Genomic DNA, 19,884 nt, shown 5'->3' on the forward strand with positions numbered 1-19,884 from the left:
TCAGCCCTCGTCGGTGTGGGGTAAGACCATGTAAGGGTGTGAACACCAGGAGGTGTGAGACTCACTGCATACTGTTTGGGAGGCTAGCTATCCTAGTCCCTACCTTCTGCCCCTAATGAATCATATGCAAAATACACTCCCTCCTTCCAAAGATGCCCTTCCAAATATCATCCCACTAACATCAGCTCAGAGTCCGGAATCTTGTCAGCTAAATCAGGTCCAGGTATAATTCCTTAAGTACAGTTTTGTTAATACCATCCTTCTGAATCTGAAGACCTGTGAACTAGAGGCAAGGTGTCTTCCTCATGCATGTACAATGGCAGGATGAGCACAGAACAATTGCTATAGATATTCCTGTTCATAAAGGGGGAAATGCAAAGCACGCAAGAGTCAACGGACCGTAACAATTCTGAAACCTAGTAGGCACGGGTTGATATTTTCTTACCCAGACTTCAGGACTAGGAATAATTCCTCTGGGCTTTTGGGTGTACCATCTGAGATCTTGGTTATACCCTCTCAGTCACTGTTCCTTTTACATGAAGGATAGCTCATGTGTCCATCTTCACAGTTTCCTTGGCCTGCATTTTGTGGTAGAACTGAGGATTCATAGACTTTTTTTTCCCCTTTTATACTGTCTCTGTCCTGTACAGTCCAAGCCGATAGTGTATCTGCCAATACTATTCTCTTAAAAACATTGTGAGTCTACTGTGAATGTCATTAGAGTTTATTCCATTAGGCAAAGCCACATTCCAAATGTCTTTGAGATAAGCCCTTCTCTACCTTGGGTTTTTGCTAAAACTGCTGAGAGATACCCTAACCTTCTTAGGAGCCCTCTTGTTTGACTGAATGGTTTTTTGAGGCACCACCTTAGATATTTCTAAGGTCTGAACAAAAGATCTTATAGCCACACCCTTGGCTTTATGTTTGTACCATGTTTTCCCAAGAGGGCTCTGAACTTGCTCTTTGCCTGGGAACCATTTCTTAATTTTTAGCCCCGTTTGTCATCTGGAGAGAATGAAATTTCTAAGACCAGTAAGTCCTGGCCTTTTTTTTCCCCTTATTTTAATGATTATTCTTTAGCTTATCTCTCTTTTCTTGCTTTTTATGATTAGAAGCAAGACGAAATCAAATAACACCTCCAACACTCTGGCTGCAAATCTCCTTTGCTAGATCATCCAGCTCATTAGATACATTTCCTACTTTCTACATCACTGCGGGCAACAGGGCCATTACACCACAGGCAACTGCCATTACATAGCAAAGATCTCATTCCTCTACTTTCCGATAGCATTTTTCTGTTTCCTTTATGCCCTTGCCAACACAGCCTCCTTGAAGGCTAGCAGGACTCTGCTAACAGTCTCTTTGAGGCACCTCAGGGTTTCACTAATATTCTCCCCTAAAGTTCTTTCAGCTCCTGCCCACTGGTTGGTTTGAAAGCCACGCCCATATTTTTAGCGTTTTGTTGTTGTTGTCTTCTAGGTACAAAGATCTGTATCCATTATCTGTGGCCACTTAACAAATTACCCCAAAGTAGAGTGGCTTAAGAACAATTATAAATCTTTAGTGTGTCACAGGTTTTGTGAATTTGGAAATCAAGAGTGGCTCAGCTGAGATGCCGGCCTAAGGTTGCTGGTGAGGTTGTACTCAGGATGTCAGCTGGGTGCAGGCATCCAAGGGCTTGACTGTGGCTGGAGGATCTGTTTCCAAGTTGCCACACTCATGTGGCTGGTTAGTTTAGCTGGCTGTTGGCAGGGAGCCTCAGTTCTTCACCACGTGTCCTGCTTGAGTATTCTCATGACATGGCGTCCCTCAGAGTGAGTGATCCGAGAGAGAAAATGCAATGCCTTTTTTTGGATCTAGCCTCAGAAGTGACGCTCCGTCATTTCTGCCATATCCTGCTGGCTACACAGATGAGCCTCATTCAGTGTGAGAGGAGACTACCCAAGGCTCTGATGACCAGGGAAGCAAGAATCAAGAGTTATCTTAGAGTCTGGCTACCGCATTTACCTTTCTGTGCCATTGGATAGTAGTAATGGTGAAATTTCAGCTTCCTGGGACCCATACATTAGCAATCCCTTCTTAGAAACACGTAAAGAGTTGAGACGAACTGTGGATCCAGAGGCAGTCACTCTCAACTCTTGTTAGCTGTTTTCTTTTTTTAATTTTTATCTTTAGATGTCTAAATAACATGTCTATAATGCTTCTTTGATTTTTAATTTTTAATTATCTATTGATTGCAACTAAGGAAAATGAGTATTTTGCTCTTCTGTAATCCCCCTCCCCATCATCATCCGTACATCCATATGTAGTTTTGATTAGTTTACTATTCAGTGTTTATAATATAACCATTAAGTACAAGTCAATGGCAATCAGGTAGTATATTACGATTCCTGCTACTCTCTTGAACTTATTTTTATATTGTACCTTAGAGTTAATAATTGTATTTTTTTTCTTGTTTTGTTTTCTTTGATTCTAACAATAATTGATCTCCAAGATCTTCCCCTTGTTTAAATTCTTCTTAATAATTTCGAACACACTAGGTATTTCATCAATACCAACCTATAGCCTGACTGCAGCTTCAGGAGGAACCCCAAGCCTGGGTTACCCAGCTGAGCAGCTCCCACATTTGTGACCCTCAGAAACTGTGTCAACTAGTAAATGTTTCCTGGCTTATCCTGCTAAGGTGAGGATTAATTTGGTATGTGGCAATAGATAACTAATCCAAGAAGTGTTGTTTTCTCTTCTCTTTTTCTCCTCTTTGATTAGGATCATCTCTTTGCTTCTGATGTCTGAGATTTCATGATAATATGCCCTCTGTAGATACTAGTGGGTATGTTACAAAGTTCCCATCTCCCTGCAAAATCTGTGTCCTCCACTTTCCTTCCTTCTTTCTTCCTCCTTCCCTCCTTTTCTCTCTCTCTCTCTCTTTTTTTTATCTCCTTCTCCCCCTCCTTCCTTTCTTCCTTCCATTCTTTTTTCCTTCTCTCTTATTTTCTTTCTTCCTTTCTCTTTGAAGGCTTTCCTCTTAGTTTGGTGATCTTATGCTGTCTGCCGCTATTTCAGAGGTACACTAAACAGGTCGTCAGAGGTTCTGAGCACGTAGGGGTGGCTTGTTGACTGTGGGTCTCGTCGTAAGGTAATCTGGCTGAGCTGTTTCATTGGAGAATCCATGTTATTATCTCCAGCTCATATCTGTTGGGCTGGTTCGTTCCCCAGGAGAACTGTTAGTGTCATACCTTGGGTATAATCATTCTGTCTGCTATCGGGCCTGCACCGAAACCCTGATTCGACCAATTTGACCACTTACTGTGTGATCTTGGTAGAGTAACTGAACCTCTCTGAGCTTCAATGTCCACATGTGTGAAATGGAGGATGTCAGTAGAATCTACCTGTACCTAACAGTAGCATTGTTGTAACGATTAAATGAGTTAATACAACATGAAGTACTTAGAACAGTTCTTGCCACAAGACAAACACAAAACAGGTGTTAGATGGTATCGTCCTCCTTATCCTCAGTAGAGCTGGGTTAGGGAAGCAGCTGGGGATCTCAGCATTGAATATTTCAGCCAACTTACCTTTATTTTCAGTAAAGTATCCCTGCCTTCAACTGCCTGGTGTCCGCCAGTCCAGAAGCTCACTGTGTTATCCTTTTCAGAGAATGAGTCTCCGGTGTTCATCCTGGGTGGGTGAGGGGCAGTCACCTGGCTGTGTAGATGTGGGAAGGAGTCTAAACCTTGAGTTAGTCTTCCTGACTTCTCTGTAACTCCCAGAGCATTACTCTGGAGTTAATAAAACTCCCAGAGTGATGCTCTCAACACAGCTGCTTTTGAACTCCTCCTCTCCTGGCTTTGGCTTCTGATATTTTTTTAAGTCTGCCTCTACTTCTGCTTCAAGCTTCTAAAATTTTATTTTTGTAACTTCTTCTCTTTTTCCTTTGTCTTGTGGGTTTGTTTGTGTGTTTTTTATAAAAGAATACATTTACTATCATTTTAACCGGGTGTTGGGGGAGCAAGGATGCAAAATCACGGGTCCCTCACTGTGCCTCTCACTTTAAGTCTGAAATAGGCTTATTAAAGAAATATTTTCAAAAGCAATATAAATTAAGTGGGCCTCATGCTCATTTTGGATTTTTTGGCACTGTGGAAGGGAGCAAACCATAATGGTAGGTAGGATGTTCACATCTGTATTTGCACATGGGCATGTCTTAATTACTCAGATTCACAGAACTCCTTGTACTTGGAATTATTCACTGTCCATCTCTTGTTACGCTGTAAGCTCCACGAGGACAGATGTCTTTATTGTGTATATGGTTATATGATTTGGAACTTCAAAAATATCAACAATTGTAGTCATTGTCATCACTTTCATTATAGCAGAAGAAGTCATGATAAAACACAACTAAGTTCACCCAGTCTCTGCTGTTGGCTGGACACTATTGTAAGCTCTTTGTTTACAGTGACTTTAAAGTAGGTAATATTATAACCTCCACTCCACAGATGAAATCGACGCTCAGAGATACTTGCTAACTTGCCCAAGGCCTGTAGTTAGTAAGTGGAAGAGGCATGATTTGAAATTCCAGAGCCTGACCTCTAACCACAATGCCATTCTGTTTGTTGACTGAATAACTAAATGTAGAGTCCTTCAAACAGAGCACATTTATCTGGGAAAAAAATATGGCTCCAGACTACCTGGTTTCTTCATCCCTTTCATAAATTTCATAAATCTAAAAGCAGAATTTATTTGAGATACGAAGTGATTTCCTGCTGCACTTTAGAATACAGGTGAGGATGTAGTAAAATGAAATGCTTTTAAAATATTAACAGACCAAAAGTAATTAAATAGCCTAAGTGGTAATTAACATTGAGAACAAGATTTCCTTTGATACTAGCCAAGAATTAACAACAAAGGAGGCAGTGGGTCATGTAGAACACCTTCTCTTTGGGGGAAAGGGAAACCCCATGAACTGCTTGTTTCTTTTTCTTCAGAATGATTACAAAATTGTTGTGAACACTGCCACCCCCAATCTGAGACCCAACCCTAATCTATGCGATCAGTGTGACCCATAAAGAGACTTTACAGTTCTTACAGGTGAAACTGGTTCTTGCAGTCCTTGAAAGGTGGTCCAGGGCTCGGTGCTGTGCAGAAACCTAATAAATATTTGTTGATTCGTTGGTTCATTGCTGGATTGACCTCTGCTTGGGCTCTTACTGAGGCTGCTCCATTAAAGACAAATGATTTATGGGAAGAAGACGTGTCTCAAAGCACGAAATGTTAGCATTTGTGCCATCAGATGGACGTAGACAGAGGGCTTTTCCTCTTCTAGAGCCTGCCTTCCAGGCGCCATGGATTCCCTCTTAAAAATAAAGGAGGGAGACTCGGTGTTGGGACTGTTTCACTTCTGAGGACATTCGTTTTGAGTTTTTGGAAGTGACTCTGGCTGAAATAAAATACCGAGAGGGAGAAAGTTGCAGATTCCGTTCCCCGATGTTGGTCTTTCTGTGAGATGGTTCAGGTGAAGCATAATTTGTCAAATTGTGACAAAGGGATCATAGTTTTTCCTCGTTATAATTTTCTGTCTTGATGATATCTTTGCCATTTTTTAATTTGTCACTGAACACCCAAGACTAGAAATTATGTGTCACATTTACATGGCCAGTTTTATGTATTCCTGACAGTCTTGGAATGTGTCTTCCAGTTTTAAAACGTCCACCACTTTGGGACATTGGGAGGCTCGTGTTTCTCAACGGACCCCCACCCCCACTGCTGTGCTGTGCTTAGGTCAGATATAGCACAGGAAGGGGGTCGTTCCCACTGGAAAGCCAGTTTCTAATTCATTCCGTCCTACCCCAGCCCATACCCGAACGCCCACTCCAGCCCCCACCCCAGCACCCAGCCCAGCCTTTACTCCAGTGCCCACCCTAGCACCCATTCCCAGATCTACCCCAGCGCCCACCCCAGCGCCCACCCCAGCCCCTACCCCAGTGCTCACCCAGCACCCACCCCAGTGCCATGTCTCCCCCATTAAAAGCAGGAATCCTAAGGATCTATTTAACATGCAGTTTGCTTCTCCAGGTCCTCGCTCTTTGCCTTGGCAAGGACTGTTGGCAGGAAGCCTCCTGCCCATGGCTGCCCAGGTCTCTGGGACTTTCTCAATTGCATTTGCATGCGGATTGTATCCTTGAGCTCCACAATGCTGCATCTGGCCTTGCATAATAAAATGTCAGCAGCCCCTTCATATCAGCTGGTGAAGTTATGTTACCTCCCAAGGCAAAGGAAGCTGCCCAGGGTGCTTTCTCCTGGGATTCTTTCTGAAAAGAACAGAACAGTCAGCTGTCTCTCACACCCTCGGACTCGGAGCGGTCTCTCTTGTTCTCCTTCCAGGAGCTGCCTGGAATCTTAGGTTTGACCACCTTGCTCATGGGGAAACGTGGTGGCAGGGCTCTGCACATGGGTGGGCAGGCAGTTGGTGCTGCCAAGAGTAGAGTCGGGTGCGACAGCCCGAAGTCTTCATGGGTGGTGACCGCTGTCTTATGTTAGGCTGCCGATCCCCTTCCAGCAGATGCTCTCACGGTGGTACCAAGAGCTGACATCAGGGCGGGATGTGGGTAAGGCCAGGAGTGCGATACTTAGCACCCCAAAGTAAAACAATGAACAGGGTACACCTCACTTCATAATTTGAAGCCAGGTCTTCTGGCTGATGGTTCACGTGCTGGTCCAGGGCCTTGGAGTTGGACAAAACTGGATCTGAACGCCAGTCCCCCCCTTGATTGCCTTTGTGACCTTGGGCAAGTCACGTCTCCTCAGATTCCTCATCTGCAAACTACAGGTCATCAGACCCTCACTGGGTTTTTGTAAGAATTATAACAATACACAAAGTAAGCGTGGCTCCTAGAACACAGCAGGTGTACAATGAAGGAGGACTGTTGTGGTTTTACTTACACCAGCAACTAGGTACTGTTGTAAGTGTTACTGTGAGTGATAAAAGTTGTATCACTGTAGACTGTTTGGTGAATAAATTCATACCGCCTTTGAATTGCAACAGAGTTCAACTTTTTGAGCCCTCCCCAGCATGTCAGTCATACTTACTTAGGTACAGTTGACATGCTAATGGCATTAGCAATGGCGTTAGCAAGATTATCTATGATTAAAGCAGATACTTTGGCTTTATTCACTTATGTTTGATGTATTTCCAGTTTTACATACTTGGGAACATACTTGCTTTTTCAGTTTCTTTCATTTAGATCTTAAAAAAGAGTATTTTAGGGACTTAGCTAGCACGGGAAGGGAAAGTTGCAGATTCTGTGTGAAGCACAGAAGGACCAGAGCCCACTCTGCAGTGTGGGACGTGAAGCCGATGGGCCAGGACTCAACGTGATAACCTCCAGGACTCTCAGGCTCTGCCATCAAAATGCAGCTAATGGAGAGCAAAGGAACCAGGACCCTCCTTCCCTCCACCCCCGACCAAAGTCAGGATAGGGCTGGAACCGTCTTTGAGATCTTGTGTTTTGTCTCAAAATTTCATGTGAGGGTCACCTGGGTGGCTCAGTCAGTGAAGTGTCTGCCTTCGGCTCAGGTCATGATCCCGTGGTCCTGGGATCAAGCCCCGCATCGGGCTCCCTGCTCGGTGGGGAGTCTGCTTTCCCTCTCCCCCTGCCGCCCACCCACTTGTGCTCACTCTGTCATGCTCAATCTCTCTCTCCCTCAAATAAATAAAGTCTAAAAAAAAATTTCATGTGCAAGTTGCACTCCATCCCATATTTCATCCCTGTTTATTTTATCCTAGAAAGAATGATCAGCCTCCGCCAGTCCTCCCAACCCCTGAAAGGGCCCTGGGAGAGAGAGCACAAGCCATGTGCGTCCCAGCACAGGGGACCAGGAGTCTGACTTGAAAAGTGGGGCTAAGCTCTTGCTCTAAATACAAAGGGGGAATCAGGAACACCTGGAGAACAGACTGTAGTGAAATAAGGGAAGGAAAGGGAGCAGAGCGGGGAAAGGTCTTGGGGCACACATCTGGGCTGGAATTGGGGCATGGAAGGAAACTGGCAGCCAAACCCATGAACCACAAAACCTGCCTTTCAGGTGCCTGTTGGGTCGGAACTATACCGAGCTGTCCAACGAGGATGGCCTCTTGGCTGCTTTTCAGGGAATTCCTTGGTTTCAGGAGTGAAGTTAGCCTCCCGCCTATGGAGAGCATGTTCCGGAGGGACCACAGTTAGGATATTCCATCTTCTGTCACTGCGAGGCTGACGCATCCTTGGCCCCACTTCCTCCTCCTCGAGCCAGAGTCCATTCAGTTACTGCGGTCTTTACCTAGACAATGACATTCCAGTGAAAATCCATGCCTCGTGCCCAGGCAAGCCTTCGGGCTACATGATTTTGTCATAATCCATTTCTCACAGAGCAACTTTATTGGGATTTATTCCCTCATGGCTTCTATTGGGTGGAAGCGGAATTGGTCCTGGTGACGCTGGGAGGCTGCACATAAAGGGAAGGAAGCACTTTTTGAATGTGAGGGGGACAGTGTGGGGACAGATCCAGGTTAGGTGTGACGGCTCCGTGATGGAGAGTTCTTCTGCTCCAGGTGGAGCTCTGGGGCCCTGGGAGGGAGGCTCACAAGTGAAAGCACCTATTATCTTTGTGCAAATTGATACTTGTCTGCTGTTTGCCCGCCTGGGAGTGCTCTGGGCCACGTTCCAGTGGAGGTCACCTTTTGTGCTGCTGATGAAGGAAATGGGTAGGATTGGCAGGCAGGCAGCTTTCTCACTGCGGCGGTGGATGGGGATGGTATCGGTTATGGGCCACAGGACTGTGTTCCTCGAATGCTAAACTCCTGGGACCCTAGGGCCACACTTCCTAGACTTCGAGTAGCGAGAGATTGTTGTAGCGTTTGACCCAGCTAGGTGTGTCTGTTGAGCACAGCAGGGAGAACCACAGGGCCATGGAGCCTTTCACGGGATGCGGGTTTGTGGCCGTGGCCAAGTTGCTAAAACGATTGGGCCTCAGTTTCCCCAACAGAAGGATGGAGCCAGTAGTTCGAAAGCATGAGTCGTATGGGATGAAGCATGATGATACGCACAGAGTGCCTGGCACAGCGCTTGGCATTCAGTAGGTGCTGTGTGAACAGTGGCCACCGTGATGGGGGAGGAGGGTGTCTTTGTTGTTCCTGCTGCCTTCCTTGGAGTGAGGCTCGGAAAACATCAACCTAGGGAAGTGTCCTAGTTCCTACCCGGTCTGGAAGCCTTGAGAAATAGAAGCCAATGGGTGTAGGCAGTACAAAGAGCATCAGATGTGGGACTTGTAGTCAGTAGGTTCTCTTGGTGCAGAAAGCAGTGTGAGCTTGAGGAAAAAGGTGGGGACTTGTCATGCACGGGTGAGGGCAGGAGGCGGCTCGGTCTCCGATGGACTGTGGGTCCCAACCATTTTCTTCTCCCGCTCTTCTCTCTCTGCCCCTCTAGCTGCCTTTCCCCTTTCCAGACTGCACACTGGATGTGGCCATCCAACAGCAATTTCCAGGCCGGAGGTCTCAGCCTCGGTTCCGACGGCTGGACAGTCGTCTGGGAGGGAATGAAAAGGGTGTCATGGTGGATGGGCACACGCAGGGCTGTGGGAGTGGACGGGGCTTGATTCCGAGCCTCTGTGGCAGGACAGGCTCTGAGGGGCACGGAAGGACGAGGTCGGCTCCAGGCTCTGGGGAATCAGGCAGGGGCCTCGAACCAGTCGTGGTGATGGTAGCTGAATACTGTCCCTGAACACGAGCTCTAGGCCAGGCACGGTTCTAGACCGTATGTGCATTAATGACTTTAGGCTTCATTACTCTGAAACAGAAATGGCTTAATCTCCGTGTGAGCGATGAGACAAGAGAGGCCCAGAGAAGTGAGGTCACCTCCCCAAGTGTGCACAGCTAGTAACAGGTGGGGGCAAGATTGAAACTCAGGGTAGCTGACTCCAAAGCCCGTGCTTCTTAAAAGACGTGCCCCCTTCCGTGGGAGGCAGGCTGAAGCTCCCCTATGCTTCTCCCTGGCCATGGGTTTGGGTCACATTTATCTTCCACACCTCCCCTCTGGGACGCACCCCAGCTCCCCACTGACCTGTCGTCCATCGGCTGTCAAGCCCTGTGGGCTCCGTCAGAGCCTGATCTGTCACCACCTTGCCCGGCTTCCTCCACATCACTGTACACATTGTCACCACTCTTGCCATGGCCTGTGTTGTCACTTCTACTGTGACACTGCACTGCATCTAAATCCACGTGCATTTCTCAGCACCCGAGACAACTCTGGGTCTCTTGCAGGTAGAGCCACTTAAAGACCTTGGTTGTAGATTCCTTATGAGCATGTAGAATCCTTGGTCTGAAGGGTTTATTTTGTTGCTTCCCTTTGAACCTGACCAGTTACGTTAAGTAGGTCTTTTCCGGCAGTGCCAAGGTAGCATATGGGATCCTATCTGCGTTTCACTGTCAGACAGACTCCAAATGCGGGGTCGACATTGTCGTCCTTCCACGTTCCAGTTTCAGGGCTTTTTGGGTTTTTTGTTTTTGTTTTTGTTTTTGTTTTGTTTTTTAGGTCTGTGCTCTTGAGCTGGCTGCCCAACTTTTTTATTTTTTAAATTGTGGTAAAATATACCTAAGAGAACACAGTTCAGTGGAATACACTCCCAATGTTATGTAACCCTCACCACGACCTAGCACTAGAGTATTTTCATCACCACAAAAGAAAACCCTGTTGCTCCCGCCTCCATCCCTGGAGTCCCTGGCAACCACTAATCTGCTTTCTCTTTCTCTGGATTTGCCTGTTCTAGACATTTCATATAAACGTCATCATTCAACGTGTAGCTTTTTGTGGCTTCTTTCACTGAGTCTGTGTTTTTGAGGTTCACCCGTGTTATAGCGTGTATGACACATGTAGCATGCGAGAGCATGAACTTCATTCCTTTTTATGGACAAATAATATTCCATTGTGTGGGTACCATGTTTTGTGTATCTGCTCATCAGCTGATGGGCATGTAGGTCATTTTCACCTTTGGCTGGTGTGAGCATTCATGGGCAAGTGTTTGCTTGGACACCTGTTTTCAGTTCTTTTGGTTATTTACCTAAGAGCAGAATTGCTCGTTCACATGGAATTTTTTTTTTTAAGATTTTATCTATTTATTTGCAAGAGAGAGAGAACAGAGGCAGAGGGAGAGGGAGAAGCAGACTCCTTGCCGAGCAGGGAACACGATGCAGGGGCTTGATCCCAGGACTCCGGGATCATGACCTGAGCCAAAGGCAGATGCCTAACTGACTGAGCCACCCAGGCGCCCTGGGAATTCTTTAACTTGCTGAGATTCTTTAACTTTCTGAGTTTAACTTACTGAGAAACTGCCAGCTGGTTTTCCACAGTGGCTGCACCATTTTACATTCCCAGCGGTGTCATATGAGGGTTTCAATTCCACATCCTCTCCTCTAGCATCAACTCTTGACTTGCAGAATGAGTTTTATTATAACAATGGGGGAAAAATACCTGAATTATTTAGGCTTCATTTATTTAATGAGACCATAGTAAAGCAAGACTTGTGAGCATTTTGATATAAAATATGTCACAGAATTTGAGATACACGAAAAGCAAAGGTTGTTTAACATGTAGGGATAAATTCGATCATTAGGTCATATCTATGGACCATATAAATGACAAGATTGTAAAATCCATGGAGATTCTGGTGGCAAGGCTGTGCCCCATGATATGATTCATTTGGTATATTTTTTTCCTATAAAAATGTACAATGGCCCATCTCAGTGACATCTGGACTCATTTGCATAAAATGAGTGTTTAGGGTCATATTATTATTATTCCATGTTATATACTTCATCTGATCTATAAAAATAGAGGCACAGTTATGGTAAGTTGTTATTCCTCTTCTGAAAACATTAAGAAATTTTATGTGTACCTTCTATTTTTGCTAATGACACAAAATGTTGAAACTCGTTTTTTCTTCCACCAACCCATGAATGTGCCATCCTTATCTGAAACCTAAATAAATACTCATTAATGTACAGTGAAATTCAAATGAGCACTTTATATAAATAAGCCTGCTATAGAAATACGTGTTTCTTCAAATTTGTAGACCAGAATAACGTGCAATAAATTTAACATCATTTCATATTCCAAGCCACCGACCAAGTAAACTGGTTTTATGACTCAATTTCCTAACCTCAGGTAGAATAAGAAAGCATATATATGGCTCTTAATTCCATAATCCATCATATATTTTAAGAACAGTATTATTTGGTTGAGATTTTTATATGTTAAATGGAGCAGAGTGTACATAATGCCCGATTCTAGGGTATCATGATGGAGTGGCAGAGGAGACAGAGAGAATGGGGTGAAGTTGCCCTTTTCTTTCACTTATTCTTTTGGACAAATATTTGTTTGTTCAAGCGCTACTATGTGCCAGATGGTATATAGTGATGAATTGAGTAAACAGTGTTGCTGGCCTCTGGGAACCTCTACTTCGTGAAGGTCTTGTGGTTATCTGTTGTTGCATAATGAACCATCCCCACACTGAATGGTATAAGTCAATACCCTACCATGCTCACAGTTTTGTGAGCCAGGAATTTGGGTATGGTGTAGAGGAGTGGCTCATCCCTGCTCCAGAGTGGCGGGGGCCATATCTTGGGTGACTTGAATGGTAGAGATGGCCAGGGCTATGTGTCTAAAGCATCAGTTACGGTGCATGGCTAGATTCCTTGGGTCTTCTCTACGTTGCCTCCTCTAGGATTGGAATATTCAAAGTGGCCTCTTTATTCAGAGATCTGGACCCTGGTCTGCCTAGCTGCTTGGAAGAACTAAGGCTGACGGGGCATCTCTTTCTTTCTCCATGTAGTCTGTGTGTGTGGGCTTCCTTCAAGCACGGTGGTCTCACCACGGGCCGACTTCTTACATGGCAGATAGCTTCTCCCAGAGCAAGTGTTCCAAAATCATGAGCAGGAGCTGCAAGACCTCTTGTGACCTAGCCTTAGAAATCCCAAAATGTCACTTCTACCCCTTAATAATAGTGAACCATGTCATTAAAGCCAGCCAGACTCATGGGAGGGGATTTATACTCTACCTCTCAGTGAGAGGAGTAACACAAAATGTAAGATCATTTTAATCTGCCACAGAGGAAGGTGGACATTAAAGAAATAATCACATAAATTACTTTTGCAATAAGAAAAGTACAGGTTTCTATAATCAGGAATTCTTTTTTTTAAAATTTTTATTGTTATGTTAATCACCATACATTACATCATTAGTTTTTGATGTAGTGTTCCATGATTCATTGTTTGTGCATAATACCCAGGGCTCCACGCAGAATGTGCCCTCTTTAATACCCATCACCAGGCTAACCCATCCCCCCACCCCCCTCTAGAACCCTCAGTTTTTTTTCAGAGTCCATCGTCTCTCATGGTTCGTCTCCCCCTCCGATTTCCCCCTCTTCATTCTTCCCCTCCTGCTATCTTCTTTTTTTTTTTTTTCTTAACATATTTTGCATTATTTGTTTCAGAGGTACAGGTCTGTGATTCAACAGTCTTGTACAATTCACAGCGCTCACCATAGCACATACCCTCCCCAATGTCTTATCACCCAGCCACCCCCTCCCTCCCACCCCCCACCACTCCAGCAACCTATAATCAGGAATTCTTGATTGCAAATGACAGAAACTCAACCCAGAGGGGCTAATGAAAAGAAGGGAAGTTGCTGACCCACGTAAATGAGAAGTCCATGGCTGAATCCCAATGCTGTCGTGATATGGTCAGGAATCTTTCCCTATTTGTCAGTGATAATTGTCTCTTTTCCTCAGGTGATTTTATTCTCAGGCGGGTGGGTGAGTGGGGCACTCCTCAAATGATAGCTACAAATGCCACCAGCTGCTCCCTACTTCTAACAGTGTAGCAACCACAATGGAAGAAGAGACTCTGCCTCTTTCTTAATAGTTCTATCAAATGGTCCTGGGATTAAATCTGATTGGCCACATTTAGGTCACATGCCTTCTCCTGAGCCCACCACTGTTGCCAGGGAAATGAAAAGCTTGGATCGGCCAGGTCTGGACTGTGTGCCTTCCTCTGGGACCTCAGAAGAGGACCAGCCCTACATGAACTACAAGTGGAGATCTTGTTTCCAGGAAAAGGAGAGACAGTTTCTTTTATGAGAACACAATGGAAATAGATGCTAACCAGACACACATAACGTACCCATTACACAAGCCGAAAAACACAGGATGACCTGCCTTGGAAATTAGGTCCACACACAGACACAAGGGGGAGGCTATTCCTCCCTGTTGTCATTCCTTCCAGTCAGTCAACTTGCAGTTATTAAGTTTTCATTGTGTACAAAGCACTAGACAATTTGTGACTAGGATCTGGGGGCTCATCCAGGAAAAAGATGTGACCATTAGGTGGCAGTAGCACACACAGGCTTTATTGGGTGAGGCTTTGACAGGTTTTGGGGGCCAGGAAGTCCCTCACAGCAGGTGACCTTCCTGAAGAGCAAGATAGGAGGGCAAGGGAACTGCCAGGAGAGAGGGGGATCCTAGGGGGGGGACTTCTGCATCTAGGTGATGTCACCTAGCAGCACAATGGGGATTGTGTGGGTCAGAGAGTAGCAGTGGCTTAGGGTCTTCATGCTCTGGGCCTTGTCTATGGCTAGCAGATACTGGGTGCAGTCTTGTGGGGCGTGCAGAGCAGACAGGCTCTAAATAGCTAAAAATCTGCCTATTGGGCCTATATTTAACACAAGTGGATGTGTCAAAATTTGAGTTTGGCACCTGCTGGCTTTTGAGTTAATGGGTCTCAGCCTGCAGTGAAGAAATAAACCACTCAGACCATCTTGGCTGATTTATGTAATGAGGAGTTAATGATTATCCTCGGTTATAAACAGAGCAACCAGTTAACATCAGCAAGTTAAAGACCTGAGGTATAAACTGTGGAATAATAATCGTAATAGTTAAAGCTTCATACATAATTATCACGTGACAGATACTGTGTCATGTGCTTTATGCGAACTGTCTCATTTAATTCACAGATAACTCTATGTAGGAGTTCCTGTTATTGTCCCCATTTACAGATGGGAACACAGAGGGGTCCAGGAACTCATCCCAGGTTATACAGTTGGAGGGGCAGATAGCATTGAGACCCAGGCAGACGAGCTTCAGAGTGAACACTCAGCAACTGCCGCAGCATCTTCGGGGAGCTGGGTAATCTTACTGGCCCGTTTCTTCACCTGGGAAAGTAGAAGAGCTTACCAGGTGACACTCCATGCCCCGTCTGCCACTGGACTTCGAGGCTTGCTCTGTGTGGCGCTCCAGGTGGAAATACATCAGTGGGAGCCCCTTGGCCGTGTCCTAAGGGAAGTGGTGAGAAGGGCATGGGAGGATATGGGGCATCGGACAGGCAGCTTCTTAGCCCAGGAAGAGCAGTGGGAGGGGGAAGGTGCAACAAGTGGTCTGCAGGGTCGGGGGAGTATAATGTAGGGATTAGGAGCGCAGGCTCTGCCTAGGTATGAATCCTGCCTCCCTCACCCACTAGGTAGTAATCTTGGGTGAGTCACCTCATTGGAGTTTCTTCATTTGTAAACTGGGAGTGAGAATAATAGCACTTACTTCAGTAGAATTGTCGTGGTGATTAATTGAGGCAGTGCCTGTGAAACATAGAGCACAGCGCTTGCCAAACAGAGTCGCCCGTAGATGCGCGCTATAATATTCCTTCTACTGCTAAATATTATTATCAGTGCAGGACCTGTGTGACAGAGAGGAGCTGCAAGGTATATAGGTAAGGAAGCACCCGAGAAGGTGCTCCAATCCTAGCCATTTTTAGCGCATGAAATGTTTACTCTGTGCCAGGCACTCTGCCATCTGCTTGTTTCACATTTGCTAAAAAAAAAAAAAAGTCTAGATGTGTTCCTTCCCCTTACTTTTATTGTGCCCCACTTGGCTCGTGGTGGTGGTATAACAGCCCGCTTGTGGTGTTGTCTCTAATGATGTTATTCTGGATCCAAAGTGAGGTATCATGGCAAGATGGTGAGAGCATGCATTGGAGAGTTACGACCTTGGGTCTCATCTCTGTTGTGTAAACCTCTCGGAGCTTCAGATTCCTCGTATCTCTAATAGATCTTTAACAATAACTGCAGCCAACATTCATTGGGTACTTACAATATGCCGGGCACTGCGGGATGTAAACTTTCTCCTTTCCAAGAAGAGCTGTAAGGAGTTTGGGGGATAGCTGTGTCTGTGTGTCTATAAGCAAAGAGCTTGGGAGCTGAGGTATCTATCCTCAGAATGACTTAAGGGAAACAATCTTATGTCCACGTATTGGGAGGAAACGGGAGGAAAGGCAGGATGGTGGTTGAAAATGTAGCACGAGTCATCCAGAGATTGGTCCTTGACTCTGGGTAAGTTGTTTGGATGCCTGCTCAATTGCTGTCCTTACCTGTGCCCCAACTTTCCTGTTGGCAAGAAATATAGAGGATTTCAAAATTTACAGTCAGACTGAAACAGTCATTTGTTGTTACTGTTTTTAGCTTTCTACAATAGAACTCAGCTTCGATCTGGAGCCCACATTTCCACTGATGGTAACTCAGTCATGTCTGGTTGAAAACTTAGTATCTTTTTTGGATAGATATCAAATAAATTCAGATTGCTCTCTCTACCCTCTTTCCCTTCTTTTTGGGTTCTCAGGAGGCTTATGCGTTGACCTGTCTTGGGGATGTGTATCTGCTCCATGAATCTCCCTCTGGACACTTCAGAACTCAACGGAAATGTCTTCATCCCCGGGATGCTAGAAAAGACTGGAGGTTGGGGGTTGATGGTGCTAAGGCACTAATGCTATTTCAGATCCTCTCTGACATAGAAGGCCATGTGGTTATCATTTCTATGCAAATCCTGGGTGCCTCATATTGACAAGCACACTGACAGAATGCCCCGCCCAGATGCCTAGGGCAGGATGTAAGACATCAAGTCACTTTAGCTTTCAAATCCCCAAATCTATCTGGGTGCTTCTCACCATCTCCTCCGGAGAACGAAGATTCAGGAGAGGCAGGAATCAGGCCCCATACTTTCTTGTTCATCTCTCTCTGCTTGGGCCAAAGTCCTCTCCCAGTCCAGGACAGGGTTTGAGAGTCTTGCTGTGCAGTGAGGAACTGCTCTGATGTCATAGCCTGTATTCTTTCTACTCTGTGGCTTATAGTCACAACACTGTGCTCCGTTTTCCAAGTTTGATTCTCCGTAGTTCAAAACCATCATTTATTTATTATTTGTAGTACTTACTGTAGGACTTACAATATGCACACCTAACAACACAGTCCATCTTCGAATGATGTAACACTTTATGTATTTGTGAACAGGCTCATTCTTTGTATTCTTCGTGCTGTCATATGTTTCATTTTTATATATGTTCTCAACCCCACAATACATTATTGTTTTGCTTTCAACCATCTATTATCACTTAAAAGAATTAAAAGATGAGAAAGAAAATGTCTTTATGTTACATGTTGCTCCTTTCAAGCATTCTTTTTTACATTTTTGTAAATAAAAGTTTCCCTCTAATGCCATTTTCCTTCTGCCTAAAGAAATTCCTTTAACATTTCTTTTAATGAAAATCTACTGTAGAGGTGGTGAGTTCTTTCAACTTTTATCTAAAACAAGTCATTATTTTACCTTCGTTACTAAAGATATTGTTGGTTATAGCATTCTAGGTTGACAAGTGTCTTTTTCTTTTGGTATTTTATTTTTTTTATTTTTAATTTTTTTTAAAGTATTTATTTATTTATTTGAGAGAGAGAATGAGATAGAGAGGGCATGAGGGGGGGAGGGTCAGAGGGGGAAGCAGACTCCCTGCTTAGCAGGGAGCCCGATGCGGGACTCGATCCTGGGACTCCAGGATCATGACCTGAGCTGAAGGCAGTCGCTTAACCAACTGAGCCACCCAGGCACCCTCTTTGGGTATTTTAAAGGTGCACAAATTATCTTCTGGTTTGCATAGATTCTCATGACAAGTTTGACATCATTCTTACCTTTGTCCCTCTGAATGCAATATGCCTTTTTTTGGCTGCTTGTAAGATTTTCTCTTTCTCACTGCATGCATGTGGATGCGCGCGTGTGGGGGTGCGTGCTTGCCCACGCAATTTGATTATAGTATGTCTTGGTGCTATTTTCTTTGTGTTTGTCCTGTTTGGGGTCTATTGAGATTCTTGTATTTGTATGTTTATAATTTTATCATATTTGGAAAACATTCCATTATTTCTTCAAATATTATTTCTGTCCCTGCCCCCACGCCACCCCCAGACTCCAAGTGCGTGTATGGCAGATAGCTTTATATTGTCAAAGAGGCTCTGTTCGTTCATTCTGGAGAGTTTTATTACTATAATTTAAAGTTCACTGGTCTTTTCTTCTGCATTGTTTGATCTGCTATTAATCTCATTTAGTAAAAACTTCATTTCAGATAGTGTATTTTTCATTCTTAGAAACTCCATTTGGTTCTGATTTAAATATTCTGTTTTTCTCCTCATTATAATCATGTTTTATTTCACAACTTTGAACATGCAAAACATATCCATAATAGCTGTTTTAATAGCCATGTTTGCTAATGCTGTCACTTGTTATTTCTGGGTCTGTTTCTCTCTCTTTTTTTTAAGATTTATTTATTTATTTGACAGAGAGAGAGCACAAGTAGGCAGACAGGCAGGCTGAGGGAGATGGAGAAGCAGGCTCCCCGCAGAGCAGGGAACCTGATGTGGGGCTCGATCCCAGGGTCCTGGGATCATGACCTGAGCCGAAGGCAGATGCCCAACTCACTGAGCCACCCAGGCGCCCCTGGGTCTGTTTCTATATGCTGATTTTTCTCCAGGCTATGAGTCACACTTTTTGGTTCTTTACATGTCTGGTAATTTTTTTTTAAAGATTTTATTTATTTATTTATTCATTTGAGAGAGCGAAAATGAGAGAGAGAGAGAGAGAGAGCACATGAGAGGGGAGAGGGTCAGAGGGAGAAGCAGACTCCCTGCTGAGCAGGGAGCCCAATGCAGGACTCTATCCTGGGACTCCAGGATCATGACCTGAGCTGAAGGCAGTCGCTTAACCAACTGAGCCACCCAGGTGCCCTTACATGTCTGGTAATTTTTTATTGAATACTGAGCATTATGAATTTTGCATTTTTGGGTGCTAGATTTTGTCATACTTCTACACACAAAAGATGCTCCTTTTTTTTTTCCTGGCAGGTGTTTCTGTTACTTGCTGATCAGTTTGATTCTTTCAGGGCTTATTTTTTAAACTTTTGGTTAGGCCTAGAGTAACCTTTATTCTATGGATCATTTAGCCTCATTTCTAAAGCCTAATCCTTCTGGGGTCTTTACTGAATATGCCCTGAATTCCAGCAAAGCCCATCCACTTCGGCTGGTGAGCTTGCAAACAATTTGGGGCCCTGTGAGATCTCTTGGAATTGTTTGGCTTATGGCTGCCCAGACTATAACTCTTCTCTCCTGGAATTTTTTTCTTGCCAGGTCATGTAGGGTTTCAACCTACTCACACACAGGATTGATATTCAGCCAACAACTCAAAGGGACCCCTTTGCAAATTTCTGGAGATCTCTGTGCAGCCCCCTCCTCTTTACTTCTTTGTCTTGCCGACTGTAGCAAAGGTAACCTTCCCAGTCTCTGTCTTCCCAATTCAGTGAGATCACTGGGCTGTCCTTGGGTTCCTGTTCCTATGCTGAGGTCTGGCTATCCCTTTTTTGCAGAACGCCTGGTGATGATTGGACTCAACTTTTTTTCCTCCCCTTTTCTAAAGGATCACAGTATTGCGCTGTCTGTTGTTCAAAGTCTAAAAATACTTGTTTGGAAGATATCAAACAGTTTCCTAGTTATTTATGGCAAGAGGATAATC

The 19,884-nt window shown here is 44.6% G+C and overlaps 1 protein-coding gene across 1 annotated transcript in view; it reads left to right on the plus strand.

Moving 5' to 3' along the window:
• Positions 1 to 19,884, plus strand: part of KAZN (kazrin, periplakin interacting protein) — a 1,106,439-nt gene that overhangs the window by 265,797 nt on the left and 820,758 nt on the right. The window lies entirely within an intron of this gene.

The sequence above is a fragment of the Zalophus californianus genome, chromosome 4 (assembly GCF_009762305.2).
Source record: "Zalophus californianus isolate mZalCal1 chromosome 4, mZalCal1.pri.v2, whole genome shotgun sequence".
Classification (NCBI taxonomy): Eukaryota; Metazoa; Chordata; class Mammalia; order Carnivora; family Otariidae; genus Zalophus; species Zalophus californianus.